This window comes from Kogia breviceps, chromosome 10, assembly GCF_026419965.1.
Source record: "Kogia breviceps isolate mKogBre1 chromosome 10, mKogBre1 haplotype 1, whole genome shotgun sequence".
NCBI lineage: Eukaryota > Metazoa > Chordata > Mammalia > Artiodactyla > Physeteridae > Kogia > Kogia breviceps.
In genome coordinates, this window is record NC_081319.1 from 61306603 (window position 1) to 61332534 (window position 25932).

The following is a 25932-nucleotide window of genomic DNA, read 5'->3' on the forward strand; positions in this document are numbered from 1 at the left end:
GACTGGCCATGTAAATTATGTAATGTTACGCAGCTATTAAAGAGAATAGAATGGATGTACACACAAATTGACTGGGAAAATCACTATCCAAGACAGACTGTAGACTATGTATAGTATGCTGCTCTTCTATAAAATACAGGATATCCATCACGTACAAATACTTACATACAAGATACAACAAGTGTGAATGTAAGCACTTGGGAAATATCTGAAAGAACCACAGGAGCAACTGGGAGAGTGGGACAACTTTCCATGTCCCTTATGACTCGAATTCCGAAGGGTACACACACGAACTAATAGACCTCTCCTGCCATCCTCTGGCTTAGCAGGGAATTGCAGGCCTCCGAGTCCTCTACTAATCAAGCCTCTCAGTCGGCCGGCGTGATGACGTCATCACGACTGGCCTTGGCGCATGCGCAGTAGAAGGCGGTCCGCGAGCTGCGTGTGTTTGTGCCTAGGCGCCTGTGGTTCGGGGCCTTGTTCTGGCAGCCGGGTCGCCGGGTTGGCGGCTTTGGCACGCGTGGCGTTGGGTGGGCGGCATCTTGGGGGGTCACATGAACCAGTGGCATCATGCCCGTTCGCGCTGGAGTGAGGATCGCGGCTTTTCCGGCCGGACGTTCATCGGCCAAGAGGAAGGGCGGAAAGCACATCCCGGAAAGGTAATACGCCTTGGCTCCTGGGCGTTGCGGGTGGAGCTCAGAGCCCCTGGGCCTGGGCTTCGTCTCTTGGGCTGTCTCCTCTCACTCTTGCCCCCCGCGCGCACTGCCCCGTCCGCGTCCGCGCTGTGCTAGGGGATTTTGGTCGTCTCGCGGCTCAGTTCACAGTAGCTGAAAGCGACAGTGTGTGATGTTCTGATTTCCCCCCATCGTTTTACAAGGGAGGCTCTAGCCATTGCTCCTCGGGTAAAATGCAGAGGGACTGCTTTTGAAGATGGGACTGTCAGTGTTGGGGACGGTACTTAATTACCAAAATGGAATCCCCTTCAATTCCTCAAGCTGTGTTGTTTTGGCACAGAAAATGTGAGTAAGAGGTACTGGAACTAAGTTTGAGTGAAAAAACGCACCGGTACCGCCGAATTTTCCATCGAAACAGTTGATTTGTGTTGTCTCTAGAAATTATAAAGGGCGTACTGTTGCTTCCTAACCGGTGTCATTTGAGAGATCTACCTCTGTAGTGAACGTACATCCATTGATTAATTTTGAGACTTTGCTCATGTGTGTAGTAAACCCTTTAATTCCCAAAGACCTCCCTTTCCTCCATCTCATACCCCATTAAGCCCGCTTCAGTTGATCTCCTGAATTTCTTTTGAATCTGTCAACTCTTCCTCAACATCTAATACTGAACTTGCCTGTCGGTTGCAATTAGGTCCTAACTAGCGTCCATATTTCTTGTTTCCTTCCAATCCATTCTGCACACAAGAAAGCTTAAAAGCAAGTTGGAACATTGCTCATAAACATCGCTCCAAAACATTGTTTAGAGAATAGAAAACAAATTGTTGGCCTTTAAGACTCTGCGTTGTGCCACTTTTACCCTCACTTTCTATGCTTCAGATACACTGAATTAACCTTAGTTCTAACTCATCTTACAGAAGTCAGTTCAGATATTATTTTTCACTGTGATTCCTAGCATTAAGGGATTTTATTATCACGTTTTGTATGAGGACGAAAAATAAACTGTGAAGTGGAAGAATTGAGTTTAAACTATTTCAGTCAACACGCATGTATTAACGATACCTTAGTAGTCAACACTGGGCTAGGTTTTATCAGGGATACAGAAGTTCTGGGCATCTCTGGTTTTAGCTATCCCTTATTTGTTGAGACCTTTGCATTGTTTAGCTGCCTTTTATCTGTTTTCAAGATGGGAAAACAGGAACAAGGGAAGTATAGGTTATTACTAGGGGGGGTTGAATAAGTGGAGCAGCAAAATGCAAAGCAGAAAGAAGAGGGACCTACTATAGAGGGATATGATTTCCATTTTCAAGGCGCATTCATCCTATGCAGGGAGACAGCCTAACATAAAATTTGCCTAACAAAAAACATATTGATATGTGGAAAGACTATCTCCCAGTGGGACAGCGGATGCCTGGCACTCATTTCATTGCTTTCAAAGTTCCTTTAAAAAAGGTAAGCGAAAGTTAATACCCTATGCTTCCAGAGATCTGAATTCACCATATAGAGCCCTGGCTCTCAACCCCGTCATACTCCATTTTCCCTTTTTATAGCAAATACTTTTTAATACCTCCTTTACTATCCAGAAATGGAATTCATAGATAAATACAACCTACTTTTGTACTTAATTGAAAAAAAACAACTATAAGTAAAGAATAAAGTAATTTATAAGAAACTCTTATGTAGCTCAGTATGTAAATATTTGGGGATGACTATACTAGAAATAAAGAAATAGTCAGTTACTTGTACCATGAATGCAATAAACTATGGACTTTGATTGATAAGGATGTGTCAGTGTTGGTTCATGAATTCTCACAAATGAAGCACACTGGTATGGCACGTCGATCATGGGGAAGGCTGTGTGGGATGAAGGAGAGAGGGTATAAGTGGGAACTGTGTACACTTTGCTCAGTTTTGCTGTGAATCTCAAACTGCTCTAAAACTAGTCTTCTAATTTAAAAAGAAAAGTGTGTTGCTGGCACTTGAATAACCAAACAGATCAATGGAACAGAATACATTAATAAGCCAAATACATAAAGGAATATTTAGCAGTGAAAGCCGTCCTTCCTATAGGTAGATAGTCCAGAAGTATTTATTTATGTGTCTATTTACAGGCAGTCTGCTTGGAGCTGGCAATACAGTGGTAGGCAAAATTGATGTGGTCCCTGCCTTCTGGGAGTTTACAGTCTGGTTAGGAGCCCAACATGAAATAAACAAACATAGAAATAAATAAATATATAGAAGTGAGCTTATTTTCTTGTGCCCAATCTCTCTGGGGGAAAGGATTGAAATACCACTTGTAAATTCCAGAGGAGGAAACTTTACTTTGAATCTCATATGTTAGCATCACACGGTTTGAATAAATGGATAATATAATAAAGGATTTTAAACACATGTTCTTTCTTACTTTATTCTTTCTGACAGAGTTTTGAAAATAATCTTGCTCCAGAAGAATGTTTTCCCCCCTTGGATCTTTTTTTAACAAACTCCAAGAATAGAATGAAGAACTTGGGCTGATTATGGACTAAACATATACTGGCCGCTATTATAAGCCAGAGGTAAATGGAACCCGTAATTGAAAGTGACCTTCTTTCTGATACTGTAGTAATTCATAGTAATTCAGTGCTTATCATCTTATGGTAAGGTGAATCCTGGCCTTCTTTCATGGGTTCAAAAAGGGAAGCTAGTGGTTTCCTTAAATACACATTTCTAATTGCTGTTTCAAAATGAGATGAAAGATATGAATTGAACTATAGTATTTGGCAGTAGGCTCTAGATATGCTTAAGAAATTCTATAAGCTTCCATGTTCTCTATTTTGAAAATGAAGTAAACTTTTAGTAAGAATAGTCGTAGGCTGAAAGGAAAGAATAGTATGTCCATTATGTCTTTAGCACTTATTTTAAGCAGTTGCCTGAGCACGTTTAAGCATCACAGTAAAAGACAGCTGTTCTCTAAGTTTTATGCTTTCTTTTCCTAATACCTTCTGATATAGTACAGAAGCCCATCTATTCTCTTGGCCCATGTAGGACATACCAGCGCAAAAGAATTATCCTTCTTCTGACCTGTTCCATAGCCTTGGAAGACAGTAACACCTAATGTTTGTTAATATTTGTATAACAGTTTGCCATTTAGAAAGTTGTTTCATATCCATTGACTTAGTGAATCTTCACAAGAATCCTTTGCTGTTGAAGTGGAAGTAGTACTGATATCTCCTACTGAGTGCTTACTCTGCACTAAGCTCAGAGGATAGACAACTACAATTACTAATTTTGCAGACGATGAAACTGACTCTTGGAAAAGGAAGAATTGAAATTTCAACTCAGTTATTCCTCTTTTTTTATTATGGTAAAATATACATACATCCTATTTATTTTAACCGTTTATAAATATGCAGTTCAGTGGCATTAAATACAGTCACAGTGTTGTGTAACCATCACCACTGTCTACAACCAAAACTTGTTCATCATCCTCAACAAGAACTCTGTAACCACCAAACAGTAACAACCCCATTTTCCCTCCCACCAGCCTTTAGTAACCTCTATTCTATTTTCTGTCTCTATGAATTTGCCTATTCTCGGTACCTCGTGTAAGTGGAATCTACACTATTTGCCCTTCTATGTCTGGCTTATTTCACTAAACCTAGTGTATTCAAGGTTTATCCATGTTATAGCATGGAACAAAATGCCATTCCTTTTGGGGCTTAATAAATCCCACTGTGTATATAACGTAGTTTGTTATTCATCGGTTGATTGACACTTGGGTTGTTTCCACCTTGTAGCTATTGTGAATCATGCTGCTGTGATCATTGGGGTACAAATATTTGTTCAAATCCCTGCTTTCAGTTCTCTTAGATGTGCAGTGTAGGTAGTAGCAGAGTTGTTGGAGCATATGGTAGCTGTACATTTAATCTTTGAGAAACTGCCAAACTTTTCTACAGTGCCGTCTTGTTTTTAAACAATTATCACAAATTTTAAACATATACGAAAGTATACAAAATACTTTGAGTGTTCCTTGTATACCCATGAACTCATCCAACTTTAATTTTTACCAACTGATGGCTGTCACATTTTATCTATACCCCCACCTGTTTCACCTTATTCCATATTATCTTGAAGCAGCTCCGAGACAACATGTAAATACACCTATACATTTTGGTATGTATATTTAAAACATAGGACTTGTATTCCTTAATATAATTTTTTTAGTATTAAATACCCAGTGAGTGCTCAAATTTGCAGTTGTCTCCTAAATGTCACAAAAAATGTTTTTAAGAATTTTGAATTAGATGCAAATAAGGTCCACACTTTGCCGTTGATTTTTAGCTCTCTGAAGTCTTATTTAATCTATAGGTTCTCCCTCCATGTCTCTCACTTTTTTTTCCTCCTTGAATTTTATTTTTAAAGAAACCAGGTAATCTGTCCCATCTAGATTTTGATGATTACACTCCATGTGTTGTTAACATATTCTTCAATCCTTTTATTTCCTGTAAATTGGTAGTTGATCAGAATGAAGCTTGCATGTTTTGTTTTGGCAAGACAGTTTCATAGGTGATGATGTGTTCTTCCATGGAGACATATAATTGTCTCTTTCTGTGATATTAGCAGTCACAGATGATTCATACCTACATCCATTAATTCAGTTGAGGCTTCAAAAGCTGGTGAATTCTGTTGTTCTTTTTTCACTTCTTAGCTGGGTATATTTCTATCAGGAGAAGATTCCCCTCATCAGCTACTTGGTTGCACAGTTGTAGAGGCATGATTCTCTTCTTTTTTTTTTTTTTTTTTTTTTTTTTTCCGGTACGTGGGCCTCTCACTTGTGGTCCCTCCCGTTGCGGAGCACAGGCTCCGGACACGCAGGCTCAGCGGCCATGGCTCACGGGCCTAGCCGCTCTGCGACATGTGGGATCTTCCTGGACAGGGGCACGAACCCGTGTCCCCTGCATCGGCAGGCGGACTCTCAACCACTGTGCCACCAGGGAAGCCCTCTTCTTTTATTTAAGAGATTTCAAAAGAATTGATTCACAAATATCCTACAGTGGTGACCAATATTTAAAAATGTATTTATTCATATCCCTGTGGACTCCGTTACAGTTATTATTCTAATTGAGGTCCTATCTTTGGCCAGTTGGAGCTTCTCGGTGACTCCTGAGTCCTTTTGATATGACATTAGTTGTTTCTAGACTTTTTCAGTGGTCAGAGCTGGGAGATATGTATGTTTGTTTTTAATATAAAATATGTCATAGGTTCATACTGCTACTTTCCATTTAAATTCAGAACTATAGAATTTTCACTTATCCTTCTCTGTCTTCTATTGATAGTCTACTTTCTCCCGCCCCGAGAATACCAGTTCTCAACAATGCCTGAAATTTGCTCTATTTCCCAATTCGAATCCAAGTTCTTCTGACTCTATTCTACTTAATTCGCAGCCGCTTTATGGCCCTTGAAATGTAAGATAGAACATAAATGTGGGTAGAACTGTTTATATCATTTTGAGTTACATGTGCATTCATTCACATAGATTTGCTTTTCCTTTTGCATGCCTAGTAACTGTCCATTCTGCAGTTTTAATGAAAATCAGGTGATACTTACTGGTTAAAGCAGCTTTGGAAAAAATGGCTCTCATAAGAATGACTGACATACTAAGTTTAATGTACTCTCTTGGTTTATATTCTGCCTTCTCTAATTAATTATTTATTCTTTCATTACAAATGATGTAATACATATTTGCATGGTTTTGCCTTGTAGGACTTACCAAAAACTAGTCCTTATTTAAGAATTTGTGCCATTGGGCATCAGGTGCCAAATGATGACACTATTTTTAATTTCCAATGTGCTGTTAATGGGTTTTTGAAAGAAAATAACGATAATGGTGAGTTGTTTCTGTATTTTTTCCTTTCCCTGAACTTTGGTATGCCTTTTGAGTGGGGTTGGGGATTTTTAACATTTTTAATAGTTCTGGCATTAGGCCTGTTGTGTTTGGTAACATTAAGGTGGAAATGTCTGATGGTGCTAATAGAGGATGGTGTTTTTCCTGTTTATGGTGACAAACAACTTAGTTTAGTTTGGAAAGTGATGTTTGTGAGAAATATGAACTGAACTAGCTTCCTTATCTCTTTTTTTTTTTAAGAGACAAGTATATATCTTCCATTTGAGATAAGTATGTATTTTCCATTCAAATGGCAAATACATAAAAAAGATAAAAATGTTCTTTTGTCCTATTTATTGGGGTTGAGAGGTGGAAGAAAAGGTTAAGACTCTCAGGTTCTCAGCGTATATTAAAGAGAAAACAAAAAGCAAAGGTTCAGAGTGGGACAGATCCCTAGAAGCAAAACAAAACAGAGTGGACCAGAAGAGTGGCTTCCTCATCATATGCGTTTAAGATATGTTTGCTGCTTTTACCCTTTGGGTGCAAGTGAGGAAGAATACTGCCACCTCTTATACTTATCTTCAGACAGAAAGAACTGAAAAGGCTGGTGTTTTCTTGTTTCCCACTTTAAGATCTACTCTGTTGATAGTAGGTCTTAATAGCATCTGAATGTCAAGGACCCACTTGCCTTTTTCTAGCCTCTAACTATCAGAAGGAACATGGTATTTGCCGTGTTTGAAGACTGAGGAATCTTTCATCTTTGGAACACCACTGACCCACATGAGAAAGTGTTCATTTTGTCCTCTTTCTAAATTTAGCCTGAGGAGTGTGCACTTTATTAAATAAATCTAACAGACAGTAAGTATTCCGTGTATTTATAAAATGATGCACATATATACCTAAAACAGGGAGTAGGGGAGAAGGAATAGAGATGGAGGTGGGAAGATAGGGGATAGGAGGTGAGAGAGAGAGGGAGAGACTGGAATTTCAAGATGAATTTTCATTCTGTAACCTGGTTGCTTAATGCAGGTACTAGCTCTTAAATATCTTAAGCCCTATTCACAGATCTTCCCTGTACTTGAGCTTTAAAACTTGAGAGGCTTGTCCTTGCCTGTATAACCAGGGTGTCAAGAAAGGAGGCAAATTATCTGATTTGTGTTAACTGTAGTCACAGAACTGTTACCTCTTAGGATGTCAGGGTGCAGCTGCCGGCCTACTAACTTCCTGTAGGCTCCTTTGTGTGTGTTCTGTCTGTTCCGCATGGGCTAGAAGATCCTTACGAGTGCATGAGAACACGTTTGTAAACCTTGATTGTTCACATGTTATACCAAGTGTAGTCCATTGCATATGCTGACTTGTCTGTGGGTCTTCTGCATGCAGTGGGCTAACTTCACCATGCTCTCTGCCATTGCAGTCTAAGGACCTTAGTTATGATCCGCTGGTGGCTTCCTCTCCTCTAAGCCCCTCCCACAGATGCCAGGCTCACTGATAAAGAGGAGGAGACTCTACTATCCACTCCCTAGAATTGGTAGATACTCAGAAAATAAATTGTTTTAGTAAACACCGAGAGCCTTATAGGTTTGTTGTTAGGGCATGGGAAGACAGAGGTGACTAGAAGTCTTTGTTCAGTAGCCACTTAGAGTTATCTAGGAAGGTAAACATGTAGTGAGTATAAGTGGGTTACTTATAATAAAAGAATCAAGTGCAGCAGGAATATAGAGGAAAAACCGAGGAAGGCCTGACCGAGGAGACATCATTTGAGCTGGGCTTGGGGGAAGAGGATTTTGCCGGAATGAGGAAAGGACAGCCCAGGTATTGGGAAAAGGTACTAAAGGCACAGGGCTTGAACTTGTGCTCTGGAGGGGCAGCCTCTGGTGCGACTAGAGGGTAGTGTGAAAGGGCAAAGAATTCATACATTCATTTTCAGCCAATATTTATATAACACCTTCTAAGTTGAAGGCACTGTTCTAGGAAGTAGGAAAAGAACAAAGTTCTTTCCCTTACGTACTTTATGTGCTAGTGGGGGAGAGAGATCAATAAATAAGTAAATATATGGAGTGTCAAGTGGTGCTAATTCATTGGAAAATAACAAAACATGATGAAGAGGTGAGGGAATGTGGTAGGTGATCAGGGACACCTGATGTATAGACAGACTTATTGGTGTCCATTGTACCCATGGTTTAAACAGGACTGGCTACCCCATCTGGAGGGGAGTTGCCAACCCCAAGAGGCAGACCATGTTTAAATTGTTCTGTTTACCATAGTAATGTAAGCTAAGGTAAGCTGAATGCAAAAAAATGCAGTCAGAGAAATGTATGAAGTGGAAGGCAATTTTGCCCCCTACTCAGAGTTTGCCACCAGTCATAATTTAGCACATATGTTTTCAGATGTAAAAATGCAGATATAAGCATATATGATGGTCCCTTGGTATCTGCAGGGGGATTGGTTTTAGGACTCCCCATGGATACCAAAATCCTCGGATGCTCAAGTCCCATATGTAAAATGGTGTAGGAGAATCGGCCTTCCTTATCTGCAGGATATGGAACTGTTGGATATACAGAACTGACTATACATGTGATTGAATGGTATAGTATTCAGACATTTTGGTTTATAATTTAATATATGGTGGACACCTTCCTAGGAAAATATTTGGAGACGTCATTCTTATTTATTTATTATTATTTTTTCCCTCCAAATTTTCTTTATGTACTTGGATATAAATTAATGAACAAAAACTTAAGCAAGATACATGTAACAATTTAATAGAACCAGATACTCTAATTCTTTCAGTTTTTCCTCAAACTCATCATGGGGTCGTAAGAAAATTAACCAACATGCATACTACTACAGTTAAATGTCAAATCTTTAAGTTCTTATGACATACTGAATTCTTGTATAATGCACTATGAAGAACCCTTCAAGAGACTTTTGTTTTGTATGTAGAAAAGTGTTAAGAGTCAAATATTCAACTCAATATAAAATAATAAGAAACACTTATGATTTGTTAGGTTGTGATTGCTTCTCCTTTTACTAATGAATGATTTTTTTAGCTGTAGTGTCACTGAGCTGAACAAATATGTCACCTTCGAGTACATAAGGAAAAATAAACACATGCTGAATGGGTAAAACATTACAACTACATCTTTCCTAGACCATCTCTACTTCTAACACTTCAGAAGCTTAGACATTCAGAGTGTTCTTATATTAATTGCAAGAAAAATATAAAGGAGAAATTCCTTCTTTTTTGAGATCACAACTGTGAAGTCGTGATTATACAAATTCTGCATTTGTGTGCAAAACGTGAAACACATTTATCTGAATTCTCCCTGCTTCGAATTGTCAGTCAACTAGCAGGACTTTCCTTCCAAGAAACAGAGACTGAGATGTGTTTTCTATAACTTCAGTAACCTCAGCACTACAATAAGAAGACATGCAGTATCCTTTTGCTGTGGTTCAAGACTACAGGGAAGGAGGTCACAGGAAAGAATAAATCAAAATTGTTACAACTGAGAAACTTTTCTCAGTGTAACCATGGTGCTGCTTTCATTTTTACATAAGCATGGTGGTATAATTGAAGCTCAATAAATCAGAATTCTTAATGTTGAAACTTTACCTTGACTTTTAATTATCACCATATTAACAACCACAATAATTAGATGAAACACATAAGAAAGGGTAATGTTAAACCCCAGTGTAGTAGAGTTAGTTTCTGGACACATTAACTCATTTTTTTTTTATAGAAGAGGGACAATGAATCTCAGTTTGCTTACAAGGTAGGAGATCACTTTGAATTCTGCCTTTCTTTTTTTTTTTTTTGCGGTATGCGGGCCTCTCACTGCTATGGCCTCTCCCGTTGCGGAGCACAGGTTCCGGATGCGCAGGCCTAGCGGCCATGGCTCACGGGCTTAGTTGCTCCGCGGCACGTGGGATCTTCCCGGACCACGGCACGAACCCGTGTCTCCTGCATCGGCAGGCGGACTCTCAACCACTGCGCCACCAGGGAAGCCCTGAATTCTGCCTTTCTTAACTGCAAACAGATATAGCACTTGTAAGAGGTTATAAATAAACTGGTTTTCAGGCACAGAGCCAGCCCCAACAGTAATAGTACACTATTTTAAAAGGCCTAAGGCAATGAATTCCATTTCCAATGGAAAACAAGAATCATATGGTCTTGGACAAACAATTCTGAATGGTTTTTTTTTTTTTTTTTTTTGCGGTATGCGGGCCTCACACTGTTGTGGCCTCTCCCGTTGCAGAGCACAGGCTCCGGACGCGCAGGCTCAGCGGTCATGGCTCACGGGCTCAGTTGCTCCGCGGCATGTGGGATCTTCCCGGACCAGGGCACGAACCCGTATCTCCTGCATCGGCAGGCGGATTCTCAACCACTGCGCCACCAGGGAAGCCCCTGAATGGTTTACTTAACAGTTCCTTAGTAGTTCTTCCTTGCTCATAGAAGTTTATGATTTTTTTTGAGGAGTGAAGCATTCAGCTTTAGTGAATAAATCCTTGTTAGGCTAAGACAATCATTATCCTATCCCTCTTTGCCATGAATTGTCTTATGAATGGTCATATCAATCTGTTTTGGCAAATGAGTAATTAGGGGAAGGCTGTTACTGTGCTTATGAGAATGATATTTTTCTCTGAAAAAAGAGAAATAATATGCATTAGGAAAATGAGCATTCAGACTCTTTTTCTGCTTCCTCCTTGTTTTGTGAGAATACGATTCTTGGTTTTACAGCAGCCATCTTGTGACCCTGAGATGATCATATGCCAATCATGACAAATGGTAGATTAGAAAGAACCAGCAAAGACAGAAAACGGCAACCTCAATAGTAACCACAATCACAGCCAAAGAACAATGGGACCTTAACTTGTGGAGTTCCTATAAAGTAAAAAATAAATGCTCTATGTTTTTCTAAAAAAAAAGAACTATGCAAACGAGCCTAAAACTACTTTTTTTTGTGCCAGTGTTATAAAATGTAGCTTTAAATAAAACCTTGACCCAAATGCCAGCAACTTCAGAAAAGAATTTGGGTAGGGGGAAGAAGAAAGTTATCTCACTTAGGAAAAACAACCACTATCTTTATCCTAATCTTCGACACATAAATGAAACATATATAGCTGCTGTAACACTTTACACATTTCCTATATACTGGAGCAATAACAAGATCTAAATAAAATTATAGTTTGAAACACTGGGTGAAGGCTTTACTTAAAAATAGCATCCTACTTTTCCCTCTAAATTTCTAAGCTATCACGTACTTTTCCCCAACATCTGCAGCCGTTCAGGAATTTTTAGGAAACTTCCATGCATGATCTTAATTCCCAATCCCTGGCTCTTTGGGCTCAACGACAAAAGATCAAAACCACCAAAAATGATGGTTCGCTTGAAGGCAGGTGAGAGACACTGGCTCAGTTAGTCTCGTAGGACAAAAGCAGGGCTGCATCAACTGTCTCCATGCAGGAGGGGCACGTTGAAGGATCTCATCAGCCAGTCATGTGTACAGCCCAGGTGATCTGCATACACAGCAGAAATCAAATTGGGTTCGCATAAACAAACTCCATCATACAGATCACACTCTCCCGGATCTTTTTTAAAAATATTTGTTTTAATTAATTTGTTTGCACCGTGTCTTATTTGCAGCCGGTGTGCTCCTTAGTTGTGGCATGCAAACTCTTAGTTGCGGCATGCATGTGGGATCTACTTCCCTGACCAAGGAATGAACCCGGGCCCCCTGCTTGGGAGTGTGGAGTCTTTACACACTGCACCACCAGGGAAGTCCCCCGGATCCTTTCTTCTGATCCATTTCTTCCAGGGTCATAAACTCCTTCAGGCTGATGCTGTATGAGGCCTATTCTTTGAGCTATCCTAATTTGTTCCTCTCAGCTGAGTTGCTAGGCGAGTCTGGCTAGGTGTTGGGTGACAGACCAAAATTGGAACTTGATCCAGATATGGCAGCAGCGGCTCCCGATCCAGCTCCGTCCCCTTGCCAAAGCTAGCCCAGTCAGACTGAGACTTGTGAGGCAGGGAGATGTGATCCGAAGTGGGGGACTTAACGCAGTTCCCCATCTTCCAGGGCTTGAGTGTGTGATCTGTGTGCTGTTTTGACAGTCTTCTATCCTCATTCTTTTTTAAAAAATAATTTATTTATTTATTATTATTATTTATTTATTTTTGAATTTTTAAAATTTATTTATTTTTCATACAGCAGGTTCTTATTAGTTATCTATTTTATACATATTAGTGTATATATGTCAATCCCAATCTCCCAATTCATCTCACCACCACCGACCCCCGCCCTGCCCCGCTTTCCCCCCTTGGTGTCCATACATTTGTTCTCTACATCTGTGTCTCTTTTGCCTTGCAAACCGGTTCACCTGTACCATTTTTCTAGCTTCCACATGTATGCATGAATATACAATATTTCTTTTCTCTTTCTGACTTACTTCACTCTGTATGACAGTCTCTAGGTCCATCCACGTCTCTACAAATGACCCAATTTCGTTTTTTTGTGTGGTACGCGGGCCTCTCACTGCTGTGGCCCCTCCTGTTGCAGAGCACAGGTGCCGGACGCACAGGCTCAGCGGCCATGGCTCACGGGCCCAGCCACTCCGTGTATCTGGGATCCTCCCGGACCGGGGCACGAACCCACGTCCCCTGCATCGGCAGGTGGATTCTCAACCACTGCGCCACCAGGGAAGCCCCAATTTCGTTCTGTTTTTTATCGCTGAGTAATATTCCATTGTGTATATGTACCACATCTTCTTTGTCCTTTCATCTGTTGATGGGCATTTAGGTTGCTTCTATGACCTAGCTATTGTGAATAGTGCTGCAATGAACATTGAGGTGCATATGTCTTTTTGAATTATGGTTTTCTCTGGGTATATGCCCAGTAGTGGGATTGCTGGATCACATGGTAATTCTATTTTTAGATTTTAAGGAACCTCCATACTGTTCTCCATAGTGGCTGTATCAGTTTACATTCCCACCAGCAGTGCAAGAGGGTTCCCTTTCCTCACACCCTCTCCAACATTTGTTGTTTGTAGATTTTCTGATGATGCCCATTCTAACCGGTGTGAGGTGATACCTCATTGTATTTTTGATTTGCATTACTTTAATAATGAGTGATGTTGAGCAGCTTTTCATGTGCCTCTTGGCCATCTGTATGTCGTCTTTGGAGAAATGTCTATTTAGGTCTTCTGCCCATTTTTTGATTGGGTTGTTTTTTTAATAGTGAGCTGCATGACCTATTTATATATTTGGGATATTAATCCTTTGTTGATTCATTTGGAAATATTTTCTCCCATTCTGAGGGTTGTCTTTTGGTCTTGTTTATAGTTTCCTTTGCTGTGCAAAAGCTTTTAAGTTTCATTAGGTCTCATTTGTTTATTTTTTTAAGGCTGCATTGTTCCTTTGCTTATTGATGAACATATAAAAGTCAGAAGTTTTTGATATTATAAAACGTCAAAGTAATGAACATTCCTGGGTGAACATCTTTGAATATATATGCTTTGTCTCAGTTAACTTCACTCAGAATGGGACTTCTGCATCAAAGAGTTTATGCCCTTATGCTTTTTGTGGATGTTGCTACACTGTACCAATTTATGGTTGTTCCTGCAAGAAATACTTATTGAGCATCTGTTATGTTTAAGCACTGTGCTGGGTGCTAGCAAAAAGACTTGTGAAATGTTGTGAGTGAAGAGACTTGACCTGCCCTTTGTGAATTCTAACAGTGCAGAGAGGGACTAGATAGTCAAGAATCATACTCTGCATGTAGAATAACAACTCTGACAAGTGCCAAGGAGAGGGACATGGTACCATGAGAGCATATTTTCAGGAGCATTTGATCTCATCATGGAGTTTAGAGAAGGTTTATTCAGGGATGTTTCAGCTGATATCTGAAGGATGAGTAGGTATTAACCAGATAGGGACGTTGGGGAGAGATTTCTGAGCATAAGGAATAGCACAAGACCCTATAAGAGGAAAGCATATGCTGTGTGGGAGGAACTGGCCAGGAAGGTGGGGCCGTTGGGGGAGCATGTCATTATAATGGAGCTGCAAATGTGGGTAGGAGCTCGATCGTGCAGGCTTATGTCTAAGGTTTCTGACTTTAAGAGGAATAGAAAACCATTGAACTTTTTTGTTGAAGGTGAGTGTGTGGAACATACCCAATTGCACTTTCAACGTATCACTTTGCTACCGAGTGGAGAATACACTGCGGGGAGAAAGAGTGGAAGCGAGGATACAAGTTAGGAGACTTTTGTAGACATTGGGCATAATGGTGGCTTGGACCAGGGTATGGTGGTCATTTTGGTGGAAAGATGTGGACAGATTCTAGAGGTACGTAGGCAGTATCATTGTTAGCACTGGTGGTGGGTTGACGGTTGAGGGTGAGGGAGAAATAGCTGTCAGTGATGGTGATTCCTAAGTTTCTGGCTCCTATGGTTGGTTAGATAGGTTTTTTTTAGATATGATGTTAATATTTATCCTAATTTGTCTTTTGTTATTTGTTGGTTCTTGATGAATAATCTGTCATATTAAGTCTCCTGTTTTGAGTGTACAAAGCATTTTGACCGAAACTGACTGTTGTATGTTATCAGATAACTTTTTAACATCTGCCAGTTTGGTCCTGTATTTTATTCTCTTTCGTTTATTAATTAAATTGTTGTATTAATGTAAATAATTATATTAATAGATTTTCTAAAGTTGCATTTTCCTTGCATCCTTGGAATAAAGCCTTTTTGTCGTCATGGTATATATCATTCTTTAATAATTATTGATTAGATGTGCTGATATTTTCTCAGGATTTTTATATCTATATTTGTAAAGCGAAATTGGACCATTTTTGCAAAAAAACTTGATTTTCTTTTCTTTTTATTTACAAATGACTTGAATTTTGTTGTTGTGTAGAGATTTGATTGATGTAGAAGGCATGTGGCCAGATGATGCAATTGAATGTAAGTATAAGGGTTGTCACTACTTTTCCCTTTTTATAAAATATGAAGGTAGAAGTGTAGGGGAATTTCTCAAATTTTGGAAAAAGAGAAAAGTTTGTAATTCATTTGTCCTGACATAGCATAACCTTTTACCAAAAGTGCATAAAGGAATGTATCTGGAAATAGCGAGATATAACAGCCTGAATAATTAGTCAGGGGATTTCAGCATTTTTATTCTTTTTAAAATTTTTAAATTAATTTACTTATTTTTGATATTATATCCACTGCACCACCAAGGAAGTCCCTTTTTCTTTCTTTCTTCCTTCCTTCCTTCCTTCCTTTCTTTAAAGCTCCAAGTCATTTAAAATACATGACTTCTTACTAAAAATCTCCAGTTCATATAACCAAGGGATTTATAACTTCTCCTTTAAAAGATTTATTCCAGGGACTTCCCTGGTGGTCCAGTGGTTCAGACTCTGCACTTCCAGTGCAGCAGGCGTGGGTTCAATCCCTAGTTGGGGAGCTAAGGTCCCACATGCTGTGCAGCCAAAGAAATTTTTTTTAAAAAGTTATATTCCTGTATTATTGAATTTAGTGGTTTAGATTTTGTTTGAATATTTAGAAGATTTCAATTTATTTACCAGGAACAAACAAAACGTAATGTAAAAATAGTTTTCCAGAAAATATTTCCATCATTCTCTTCTTCCCTTTCTCGTGCAGACTGCTCTTTTATCGTTACAAGTTCTGCATCATTCCATAAGAAAGCTGCTCTTCTTTTGGTTTCATAAGAGATGGTGAACCATGGTAAAATATCCAGTTTACCTAAATTTCTAGAGTACACTTCAGGGAGCAAATGATGGGGTGGGATGTTGGGGCAGAGTGAGAGCTACAGATTCTGGTGAGACTGAGAGTCAGTCACAGAAATTACTGGGCTGTGGTGAAGGGAGAACAAATATAAATCAAGTTCCTGCTGGTGGACAGGAAGCCAAAGTGAAGAAGAATGGTGTGTAGCTGGGCTGTGTAATTGGGCCCATAAGTGCTGTGTCTTCTGATGGTAATTATGAACAGAAACCAAATAATAATTACTAATAACATGTAGGTGACCAATCCTTGAGAGCTGAGGTAGAGAGATGGAGAGATGGCATTATACCTTGTCTCTGGTTCATTGAGTTTCCCAGGCTGATTTGTGACCAATCTTGGGTGAAATCATAACTAAATCATTTTTGCTAAGGTGATCAGCTTTCGTGGGGTCCTTTCTCTGCACTCTGTCCAATGAAAAAGCCCACTGGTTTGTGCCTCCTGGAAAACAGTTATTCCAAAACAGTATAAGTGAAGCATTGATGAAACAGCCATGAAGAACGTGTTTCCACATGGCCTCACACCTCCGTTTCAAAGTGCTTTAAAACTTCTTTTCATCCAAAAATCAATAACAGAAAAGGATTGGGATCAAATCCCGTACAGACGTAGTGAAAGAAAAAAAGAGAATAAGGAGCAGAATAGCATCTCTTCAGACAATAAAATCAAGTTGGAAAAGACAGGTCCACAAACCATATCAAAAGTGTAACCTGTTATTTTACAGTGGCCTGTTAAAAGATGTTAGGAAAAAGAATGCAAAAGTTGAAAGAACATGGATTGAGGAGGGAATGGGAAGTTATTGTTTAATGGCTATAGAGTCTCTGTTTGGGATGGTGAAAAAGTTCTGGAAATGGTAAATGCTGATGAATGCCACCTCTGGGTGTTTGGTTTTAGTTGATCTTCTTCCATGGAAGGGTTTGGAGAGATTCAGAGACTATGCGGCTGCCTCCATCTTTCCGATTTCCTGCTCAATCTTTTTTGACATAATTATTTTGAATTTGGATAGTGGTGATGTTTGCACAGCATTGTGAATGTATTTAATGGCACTGAATTGTATACTTGAAAATGGTTGAAATACTAAATTTTGTTTTATGTGTATTTTACCATAATAACAAAGATGAAAGAACAGCATAAACCAGAATTAGGTAAGATGATAGAACTCAGGATAGAATTCAAAATAAAAGAAAAATATTTCAGAAATGAAGACTAAATTTAAAATAATACAAGAGCAGGGACTTCCCTGGTTGTCCAGTGGTTAAAAATCTGCCTTCCAATGCAGGGAATGCAGGTTCGATCCCTGGTTGGGGAACAGAGATCCCACATGCTGCAGGGCAAGTAAGCCCGCATGCCGCAACTACTGAGCCCATGTGCTCTGGAGCCCACGCGCCACAACTAGAGAGCCCACGGGGCACAGGGAAGACCCCATGCACTGCAACGAAGAGCCTGCGTGCTGCACCTAATACCTGATGCCACCAAAAATAAACAAATAAATTAATTTAATTAATTAAATAAAATAATACGAGTGAATGAACATAATAGATAATGCCTTAAGAGAAACAAACAAGAAAAGGAAAAAAAATTAAATCAAAAAGAAGATAAACAGAATTTTAGAGAAATGGCAAACATAAAACAGGCAAAAAATAGGACAGCTCTGAAAAGAGTAATATAAATAGGTGTAAGAATCTATTATACCATAAAAGTGACATTTTAAAATCAGTGGGACAGATTAGTCAATAAATTGTGATACATGCACGTTGGGGTATAAATATTTCTTTGGAAGGATCCACAGCACGACAAAAGCAGATGTCTCTGAGGAGGGAAACATGCGGCTGGGGAAAGTGGGAAAAAGGGTGACTTTTCATTGAATTGTCTTGTGTCCCTTTTCTAATGTTCTGTCCTGTGAATGTGTTACCTCTGAAGTTCGCTGAGTTCAAACCCCAGTTCCCCAAATTGCTAGCTCTCAATCCTGGGCAAACTTCACACTCTCCAAGCCTCTTTATCTGTGAAATAAGGTCAGTAACTTAGCCTGGTGCTGCCTGGCACAGAATAAACTCTCAACAGATGCAGAAAAAGGATGAAAAAACCCCAAATGCCCCTCAGTGCAGGAATGGATTTTTTAAATGGGGTGTATATGTGAAATATACAGTCATTAAAAGGAATGAAGTACTGACACATGCTACGACATGGACGAACTTGAAAACATTATGTTAAGGGAAAGAAGCCAAACACAGTGGTCATATTTGTATTATTTCATGAAATGTCCAGAAAAGGCAAAACCATAGTGACAGAAAGCAAATTAATGGTTGCAGGGACTGAAGGAGGAGGGGATGAAGAGGGCCTGCTGATGGTTACGGGGGCTTCTTTCTCCGGGGATGAAAACGTGATGGGTTAGATGACGGTGATGGTTGCATAGGCTTGTGAATGTATGAAATGACACTGAATTTGCAGTTTCAGAAGGTGAATTTTATGGCATGTGAATGACATCTCAGAAAAATAATTTTGAAAATGAAAATTGCCAGATTTCCCATAGTTCCTATCCACTGTCTCCATCTCTCCCTTCTCCCCACTGCATTCCTTTGGACGTCCACCCCTGCCGCTCTCTCCCATCCTCACTCCCTCGAGCTGCCCCACGAGGCCTCCCAGGGAGCCCCTGAAGCGCTGGGCGCCTGCGTCCTGTGGCTGTTGGAGCGGCTGCCCAGTGTGTGTGCCCCCACCCCTCTCACACGTGAGAGTGGCCGCTTCCCTCGGATTGTTCTCGTGCGTTTCAGCTGATGGTGATGTTTCCAGAAGGCAGCATGCGCCCTGGTCAATGGAGGAAGCCCCTCAACTTAATATTTAGGCCTGTCCAGAAGTTTAATCTCATCCACCAGTAACCTCAGGATGCTGTGCTCTGAAAGCCAGGTTGGCCACCTGCGGGCACTTGGAAATACTGAGGACTTTGGAGGCATTTGGGCCTCCAATTGAGGCCTTGTCCCTCCACATGCGATGTGACCTCAGCCCTTTGCTGCACCTCTCTAAGTGAAGTGGCACAGGAATACTGACCTTGCCTGTTGTTGCCAGGATTAACTGAGTAGTGCATTGACTGCCCTGGTGCTTAGGTGTTGAGTACATGGTGATGTACATACCAGGCCCTATTGGTGGGCCTCCTGATTCATCAGTTCCCTTGGCTCTGCCCCTGTCGTCAGCTGCCCCTAGGATAACTCTGAGCCCTAGCCACTAGTCTGGTAGATTTCCCTATTCCCCCACTATAGTCACACCTGCATAAGGCAACTCAAACCTTTCCGAGATGTGTCCTGAACCTCTTCTTTTCATAAATATCTATCTGGTGGTTGTGAGACTTAAGGCCAACCTCCCCAAGAGACTTTTTCTGTTTCTCCTAGTAAACCTAGACTCATCTTCTGTCATCTTCAACTCTACTCAAATTTTGTTCTTTCAACCCTGACCTCTGACCCTGCTTTTGACTTCTGCCATTTCATCCTCACTCCTGCTTCCTTTCATAAATCCATGAATCTCTTTTGGCCTTCCTAGCCCTGGGCCAAGTTCCTTCCTCTTTCCTCAGTTTTTACCCCTTTCCTCCCCTTTCCTTCCTCCTCCCATCCAACTTTCAGTCCTTCCTTTCACATGCAGACTTTGATTCCAACCCCATCAAAAAAAAAACACGTCACAGTTAGCAGCATCTCAACATTCAAAAGGTTTATTACTCATCTATTAATTCTATTACATTTATTTGTTCAGTTTGATTGTTTTTAAATATATCAAAAGAAATAGAGAAATTCATACCTATCTTATCTATATATGGAAGAACAGCTGGTACCCAAGGTGGCACCAACAATCCTAGCAGCTCTTACTTTACATATCCGTAGTAGTCAGCAATTTCCATTTCTTTTTCCCTCTCAGTGAAAAACTTCCGTTTCCCCAAAGAGGTGTATTTGGCAGCATTCTCACGTTCTTGTTGAGCCCGCCTTTTCATGGCCTCCCACTCTGGCCTCTGCTCTTGTTCCATGGGCTTTGACATTACTGGCTCAGGAACATTGGGTTGCCTCCATTGAATTTGTTGCTTGCTGAAGTTTTGGAATAGAAATGGGGTTTGGAGCTCGGGCGGGGCCTGGCTCTTAGTCACAGCAGGGGGAACAGGCTCCCGCTGGAGAGAAGTGCAAGATGAAGTTTTGTAAGGTGCAGGCCTCGGAGCAGCAGACGGATGGACACTAGGCTGGGTATGGTTGGTCCAACCCGGTTGTGTCGGGTTGGGTTGGTCACAGTTGGCTGAGCTGGTTTGGCGGGACCTGGCAAAGAGGCAGGAGCTGGCTGGGGTGAAGTCACTGCAGCAGGTTGAGCTGGGTTAGTAGAAGCAGGCTGGGCACAGTCAGCCACAGCAGGCCGATGTGAGGCCAGACACTGGTGGCCTCCGAGGAGCAGGTCGAGCTTGAGGCTTGTCCCAGGCAGAAAAAGGCAGAGGTATCAAGTTGACCTTCCCAGGAGGAGGCAGCTCATACTGGGATGGAGATGGATACTCTTTTTCAGCACTGCTGTTTGGTTTCTGGGCTTGGCCTTGAGTTTTCTCAGGACTCTTACCCTCACGTGGGGTATGCCGCCATGGCTGGATCGCTGGGCGTTGGCTGGGGGTCTCTAGGGTTGATTGAATTTCCCAAGACCCGACAGGAAGAGAGCCCAGTTTTCTTATCATTCTTCTTCCCCAGTGCATGAAAAACCCTCACAGACTCCAGCATGCACATGCCTAGGGAGGTTCGAGGCTTTTTAAAGCTCTCTTGGATAAGCTCAGTTTGGTGTTTCTTTCACTTCATCTTGGGAGTTGTTGGCTTCTCTTCTGCCTTGACTTTGTTCCCTGACTGCTTATTCTCAAACATAACAGGTAAGGAAAAAAACACGCTTTGTGAGACAGTCAGTGATTTGTCCAAAGTCACACAGATAGTAAATGTCCAAGTCAAAACTGAACTTAGGTCTCCGGAATTCTGGTTCAATAGTCTCCCTCATTATTCCATGCTATTGTGAATCTACTACTAAATTTAGGGGCAAAATGAATCTACTGAAAAACTTTAAAAAGTTTCTTATCTTACCTGACATGGTGAGAGAAGAGGAAACATCAACTGCAGATACAAGGGATGAGGAGACAACACTAGAGGATGTCTGAGTGGCTGCAGCTGAACAGCACCTGTCTCCAGTACAAAGGTCACTGGTTACTGGTCACTGGTCACTTGTGATGATCCAAATTTATTTACAAACAACTGCATGGAAACCCCAAGACTCTACCAAGTGGTAGTAGGTTCGGTAGGAGAACGATGTCACAAAGCAGGCAGTTTAAAGGTATGAGATAGCTAATAGGGAGGTCCGATCCCCAACAGGAAGGTGGGATTGGGTGAAGAGAGTGTAGAAGGGCTAAAACAACACCTAAATTTCTGAGCTCGGGGTAGGAAATCCTAGAAGACAGATATACCTTCCCCAGTCTCTCACATTAGGGAAATCATTGCAACATTTCTTACAGATGTTCATTAATATAATTAACTAACAGTTACTTATATTCTACAGAATATTATATTTTATGTATCATATACTTATATATATATATGTATGTCTTATTTAATTAATATCCTTAGGAAGGAAAGAGCCATCTAGTGTGAACTGTTACAGTTGATCTGAAATCATATCTGTCTAATTAGTGAACTTATAGCAGTTTTGAAGGAGCAAAAGTAGGGATTAAGAAGCTCTTTTTGTAACTTGGTTAAAGAGTAGGGTGAAGTTTGTTGAGTGTACCTTGTGGAGAATGTTGTGGTCCAAGGCTGTTTCAGTTCCCTGGGCTGGGTTAGGCTGGGCCAGGTGGGACTTGCGACTTACATTTCTCTTCTGCTTTTTTTTTTTTTTTTCCATTATGGGCATTGTTTCTAGGACAAGCCTTGATCTTGCATTCTTACCATCATGGATGTTACTTCTGGTCAACTTCCAGCAGCAGGAGTCTTCTTTTCAGTGCTTGATGTGCTTCACAAAATAGACTCTGGTATTTGTTGGAAGCAAATACCTGAGAGGTAGGAGACAGAGCTGGTTGCAAACCTTTCCTCTTCCAGCCTTTGGTTGCAATTCTTTTGCCCATAATTTGCTACTTCCAGTTCCTTGGGCCACACAAGTATCCTGCCATCCAGCTCTTTTATGTGTGAGAGACATTCTAAATACTGTCCCTTGTTCTTTGCACAGAAGTATATACAGTGTGGCAGTTAGTGTAATCTCCTACCCCTTGCAAACAGCCACTCTAGAATCTTGGACCTCTAGGATTCTCCGACTTGCGTGCTTGGGTGCAAGGCCAAGCAAAATGAAGAGGAGAATAATTAGAGAAAGAAGAGGGCATTCATGGAGAATTGGGAGCAGGTAAGGTGAAAGGGTACAAGAGAAAAGAGATTCATGTCGATTTTTTGGTTTCTGTGGGAAACCAGTTGACACACTTTGGCCTCATTTTGTATTACCAGAACAGACAGGTATAGATATATCTAAGTAGCTCGATAGTGCAGCAACTGCCGTGAATTCTGTACACTAAAGAGAACAGTCTTACATATATTTTTCATTTTCTTTTATGTCATATTACCTTATTTATAGCATTCACTGGTATGTTTGTAAAATACAGATTTTTTTACATGCTCTGGTTTTGTCTACATGGTTATTTCCATGTCCTATGTTTAAGGACTCCAACATTGTAAGACATAATGCATGTTTTTCTCTTGACGATTGTTTATCTTGAAGCATCATGAACTAACTTGACCTGTTGGATTTTGTGGAGAAACTTTAAAGAGGGTCTGTGAAAAAGGCATTGTGGTGAGTCGCGTTATGCACCCAAGCGTACGGAGCTGATATGTGCCATCAGCCCAACTTTGCCTGGATTGCCTCTGTTTTAGTTGCCCTGGTTAGTGCTTTTCTCCCTAACCACTCTTGTGACTGTGATAATGTCAGTAAGGGCTGAGTTGCTAATGATTTGTATGTGAGGTAAGCTGGTTTGAGGGAGGAAATCTATGGATCTAGTCATTTTCCATGTGTCTTGCACCTCCTTCCTTTCATTCTCAATCATCCAGCCCACAGTGGTCTCCTTTCAGGCCTGCATACTTACAAGGGCACATTGCCCATGCTGCTCCTCTGCGTGAAATGTCCTTCTGTTTAGTTTGCAACTGATTCATGCCTCCTCATCCTTGTCATCTCTTCTCATGTGTCACTTTGTCAAGAAAGTATCCCCTTATCTACTCAACTCATCATAGCCCCCTACCGTAGCTCACATAACACCAGGTACCTCTCGCTTATCGCCTTCATCACATTTCACATCCAGTTTTAGATAGGTGTTTACCATATGGTCCGTGAGGAAGAGATCATGACTGTTTTGCTTCCTCTTGATTCCCAGCGACTAGCACAGTTACTGACAAGCTGTGTTAAATGGAGCAATGAATGTATCCAATCAAGGACCAAACCCTAACAGTTTTTCTTTATAGTGTCTCTCTCTCATACTCCTCCCTTCCATCTGTGTTGCCATTACTCCAGTTTTACCATTTATTATTTTACACCTGGATTATGATGATTGCTTCAGAGAATAGCATGTCTTCCTATCTTCCTCGCTACCACCTCTCTTACACCTCCCAAGGTTCTTGGGTTATGCCTTTGCCCTCTTCCAAACCATCCGTGGCACCCATTGTCAACACAATACAGCCAAACTCTTAAGATTGGCATTCAAGACCCTCCATCATTTGGCTTTAATTTCACTTTCTAGACTTTAAAGAAAATAACTGGGTCTAATGATCTCTGCATCTTTGCTCCCTTTCATATCTACCTATGACATTAATTTTTCTCTTGTAGTCAATCTATTTTACACCTCCTTCTCTGGGAGGACTTCAGTGAGAATCCAAGCAATTTCTGGATCCGTTCTCTCCCCTGAACTTGTAAACAGTTTAACAAGACATATGTGGAACTGCCATAAGGCATCTACATCTTATCTCCCTCTCTGGTATCTAACCTCCCTGAGAACGGGGGGGTACATCTCTGTGTTCTGTGCAGTTCTCAGCACAGTATTTACTCATAGTAAATATTTGGTAAATGAACGAATAAGTGAATGAGTCACCATGAGAAGGGTATTCTCTCATTCTTTCTCTCTTTTTCCACTTTCAAGTTTCTTTAGTTTCCTTAGACAACAGGTTTCATTGTAGCTACACAGTGTCCAGGTTCACAACATGTTGCAAATAGCTGCTAAGAGCATGCCTCCACCGCTTTAGAATAGCTTGCTCTCCCTCTCAAGTGGAGAGAGCAGGATTCAATATTTATTCAATGCCTTTGTTCACTTGGCATTTAGAGGCAGTAGGGGCATTCGTGCTCTCCACTCAGTGAAATGCCTGTTTTGTTTGTCATTTTCCTTTGTGAAAAACAGCTATCCACAAATATGTTTTGTTCCAATTTTCCATCCTTTTAGATTGATAAAAAACATTTTGACTATGTAGAAACAGAAAATGAATCGAAAGAACTTCGCATTACATTGAATAAAAGTTTAGGGAGATCTTTGTGGTACATTAGGGAAGTTATTTGGGGAAACTTTAGCCATGTACGTTGTGTTGGAGAGGCACCAAGAATTGAAGAATTCTCAAAGTTTGAGTACACAGTTGCCTTACATGTAGGCATGGTGGCAGCCATGTACGTAACAGTGATTTGGAGAATGTTCTATTAGTCAGCTCTTGCTGTGATAATGCTTTGGAACAAATCTCCCCCAAACTCAGTTACATAGGTAAGAATTTACTTTTCTTGGACCTATGGGCTAGCTGCAGTGGCTCTCTTTTAGACCTCTAGATGGCGGGTGAGCAAGACCTCAGTTTGAGGTCTGTGCCACACATCTTACTGTGGAGCCCAACTGTGAGGCTGCAGCTCCCAGGCCCTGTCTTCTCACAAAGTTCACTGAAACCTAAGAGGTGAGCCCCACCACACAAGCCCACATAAGGCCTCTGCGACTCATTTAAGGCCATCATGTCTGCCCTTGGAATCGTGGGAACCCCCTGGTCTCAGGATGCAGCTTCTGTAGTCCATGGCAACCTGTGGAGAAGGGGCGGGGCTACAGGAGGGTGGAGCACAGCCTTCACTGAGGATGTGCGTGTGGCCACGTCTGCTGTGACTGAACAAAGGGCAGGGGAGCAGGGGTTCCAGGGCAGGGCCCTCAGATCCCGGCAGGCTCAGGCGGGCAGCACAAGCATCTAGGCCCAGGCCAAATAGCGCCGTCTTGGTCTGCGCGACAGGCCGGCCTCTCACCTTGCCACTCAGGCCGCCCTCCTATTTGAAGTGTGTGTGGAACTTGTCCGTGGAGTGCACCTGGCTGCCCGGGTAGCCATAGGCCTGGGCGTTGTAGCTTCCTGCCAGGTGGCTGAAGGTCTCAGAAAGGTGGGTCCCTGGGACAAATGCCAAGAGGCTCCTGCCCGGCCCCCTGGCCACTCAGTGCCCCTGCCCCAGAGCGAGGGGAGCCTCAAAGCAGACCTGTCTGAGTCCCCTGCCACTAGAGGGAGTATTGGCCCAACACTTCTAGTTACCGGGACCTTGCGGGCAATTCAGTGGAGGGACACAAATAAATCTTTGCCGACTTTCCGCTGA

At 41.3% G+C, this 25932-nt stretch overlaps 1 pseudogene; it reads left to right on the top strand.

Moving 5' to 3' along the window:
- The first annotated feature begins 496 nt into the window (after positions 1 to 496).
- On the top strand, positions 497 to 25932 carry LOC131763972 (RNA/RNP complex-1-interacting phosphatase-like; annotated as a pseudogene).